Source organism: Ursus maritimus, unplaced genomic scaffold (assembly GCF_017311325.1).
Source record: "Ursus maritimus isolate PB19 unplaced genomic scaffold, ASM1731132v1 scaffold_9, whole genome shotgun sequence".
Lineage (NCBI taxonomy): Eukaryota > Metazoa > Chordata > Mammalia > Carnivora > Ursidae > Ursus > Ursus maritimus.
In genome coordinates this window covers 237,024-240,408 of record NW_024427107.1, presented here as the reverse complement: position 1 = coordinate 240,408, position 3,385 = coordinate 237,024, and the positions used below count along the sequence as shown (strand labels likewise).

General features: G+C 37.6%; 1 pseudogene; it reads left to right on the top strand.

Annotated features, from left to right (window-relative positions):
* The first annotated feature begins 644 nt into the window (after window positions 1-644).
* Window positions 645-1,613, top strand: LOC103680658 (annotated as a pseudogene).
* Window positions 1,614-3,385: the final 1,772 nt, after the last annotated feature.

Genomic DNA, 3,385 nt, shown 5'->3' with positions numbered 1-3,385 from the left:
TTTCACCTCAGGTCATGATCTCACATGTCATGCGATTGAGCCCCAAGTCAGGCTCTAGGCTCAGAAGGAGAAGGGAATCTGTGAATATTCTCTCCCTCTGCTCCTCCCCTCACTCATTCTCTCTGTCTCAAATAAATAAATAAATCTTTAAAAAAAATTAGTGAGCTTGTGCACCTGAGTTCCATGTAAATTTAAAAAGCCCAATGTAGGCAGTGATGGGCTATGTTCAAGTCCTTTTGTCATGGTGATCTCTATAATTACAGTGAAAAGGGAAGAATTAAGGGGCTAAGAAAACTTCAAGTAAGAGAATATAGAATTAGTGTAGAAGTATTAATAAGGATGTGACAGAAGAGATGATAATCATAAGAGAACACACTTAGGGTTAGGGCAATGGTCAGGAAAATGATTGAGAATCTTTGAGAAAACTTAAAATGAGTTTTAACTATGGGATTAAAATTAAAGGAATCCCTCTTGCTCTATTTGCAAAATTTAGTGTCACATTTTTTCCCTCAAATACTCCCTTTATATAATGAATTTGGTGCTAACCTTATTTTTTCCACATCCTTTTTCCTCTCTCAGTCAATAATATCTAACTTAATTTGCAAAACAAACAGGAAATCTATGTTCCTGACACTGATACTTACTCTTTTTCATTTTTATCCTCACGTCACTTGAAAATCAGCTCTCCTGTCCCAGTCAATGGGTGGATTAAATGACTCTGTGGTCACTGAGATTGTGTTCCTGGCCCTTTCTTGTTCTTGGGAGAAAAAATTTTTTCTCATCTTGTTACGTTCTTTGCTCTACTTAGCGATCATGTTGGGAAACGTTTTTGTTTTGTTTCTGGTAATCTTTGATTCTTACCTACATTCTCCTATGTACTTCCTTCCTGGCCAACCTGACACCCATTGACGTGGGTCTTTCATCTATCGTAGTCCCCAAGACAATCAAAGACCTTTCAAGTGAATGCAAAGTAATTTCTTTCCAAAGCTGCATGACACAGATATACTTCATCCACATCATGGGAGGAGTGGAGATGGTGTTACTCATAGCCATGGCATTTGAAAGGTACACGGCAATCTGTGAGCCTCTTCACTATTTAAACATCATGAATCCTAAAATATGTGTTTCATTTGTAATCACTGGATGGGTAACAGGAGTGATTCATGCTATGTCTCAATGTGCTTTCATTATAAACTTGCCCTTTTGTGGTCCGAATGAAGTAGACAGCTTTTACTGTGACTTTCCCAGAATCATAAAACCTGTATGCAGAGATGCAGCCAAGTTTGAGTATATTATTGCTGCCAACAGTGGCTTCATGAGCATGGGCACCTTCTTCCTGCTGATCTTTTCCTATGTCTTCATTTTGGTCACTGTCTGGAAATGTGCTTCAGGCTGTGGTGGTTCTATTTTTCACTCCATGCATGATTCTCTACGTCTGGCCTTTCCCCACATCATCAAGTGATAAATACTTGTTCATTGTCTACTTTGCTATCAACCCTGTCTTGAATCCTGCCATCTATACATTAAGGAACAAAGGCATAAAGGCAGCAATAAATGATTGTGCAAAAAGATATCTTATTCCAGAATCTGTTGACCACATATGTTTTTAGAGCTTTAAAACTAAACATCCAACAGCATGCTGGCCCATCTCAACTTAGGCACCACCAATTTAACATATCCTGAACAAACGCATCATCTGCCATCCCAAGCCTGCTACTATTTCATCTGTGGAGTATAAGACCATTACCATCAACATTATGGGAAATGAAAGTCCACCACACTAAAAATTTATAGTCTTATGGCAAATAGCATGATCGGACAAAGAACATTTTAAATTTGAATTTTTGGTTATTTTACAAATAAAAGGATATATTAACATGGTTTCTGCTATATGAAGTCTAAAAATAACCTGTAAATTTTTTGTGATGAATCTCAAGCATCATCATATTGAATTGTTATGTATATACAGGTTCAATGGCTTTAAAAGAAAACTTCTCAAACTCAACACACAAGAAACAAATAAACAAATCATAAAATGGGCAGAAGATATGAATAGACACTTTTCCAATGAAGATATACAAATGGCTAACAGACACATGAAAAACTGTTCAAAATCATTAGTCATCAGGGAAATTCAAATCAAAACCACACTGAGATACCACCTTACGCCAGTTAGAATGGCAAAAATAGACAAAGCAGGAAACAACAATTGTTGGAGACGATGTGGAGAAAGGGGATCCCTCCTACATTGTTGGTGGGAATGCAAGTTGGTACAGCCACTCTGGAAAACAGTGTGGAGGTCCCTTGAAAAGTTAAAAATTGAGCTACCCTATGATCCAGCCATTGCACTACTGGGTGTTTACCCCAAAGATACAGACGTAGTGAAGAGAAGGGCCATATGCACCCCAATGTTCATAGCAGCATTGTCCACAATAGCCAAATCATGGAAGGAACCAAGATGCCCTTCAACAGATGACTGGATTAAGAAGATGTGGTTCATATATACAATGGAATATTACTCAGCTATCAAAAAGAACGATTTCTCAGCATTTGCTGCAACATGGATGGGACTGGAGGAGATAATGCTAAGTGAAATAAGTCAAGCAGAGAAAGACGATTATCATATGGTTTCTCTCATCTATGGAACATAAGAACTAGGAAGATCAGTGGAGAAGAAAGGGATAAAAAAGGGGGGGTAATCAGAGGGAGGAATGCAGCATGAGAGACTATGGACTCTGAGAAACAAACTGAGGGCTTCAGAGGGGAGGGGGTGGGGGAATGGGATAGGCTGGTGATGGGTGGTAAGGAGGGCACGTATTGCATGGTGCACTGGGTTTTATATGGAACTAATGAATCATCGAACTTTACATCAAAAACCAGGGATGTACTGTTTGGTGACTAACATAATATAATAAAAAATATTACTATTAAAAAAGAGATTTGTTCATTAGAACATAAACTCCCAGCACTAGGTATTATATAAGACTGATGAATCACTGACCTGAAACTAATAATACATTGTATGTTAATTAATTTAATTTAAATAATAAATAAATAAATAATAAAGAAAGAAAAAAGTAAAAAAATAAAAAAAAAATAAAAGAAAACCCAGAGATAAAATCAGGAGGCAAGCAATTTATATAGAAGGGACTGCTAGAAGACACTGGTTCAAAAGTGGAGACATGAGACAGAGAAAAGAAGAAAGGTAATAGAAGAGGTATAAACTAGTATCCTCCTACTGTGGACATTGGGGCACAATTCTACTGTGGCCCTCTAAGTGACTGTACATACTCTATCACATTAGGTGATTCACTTGAAAGGCTAGGAAGCTGTGTATTTCTGCACTGGGGTAGCTCTAAGGCATTAACTCCATGGCAGTTTCAGC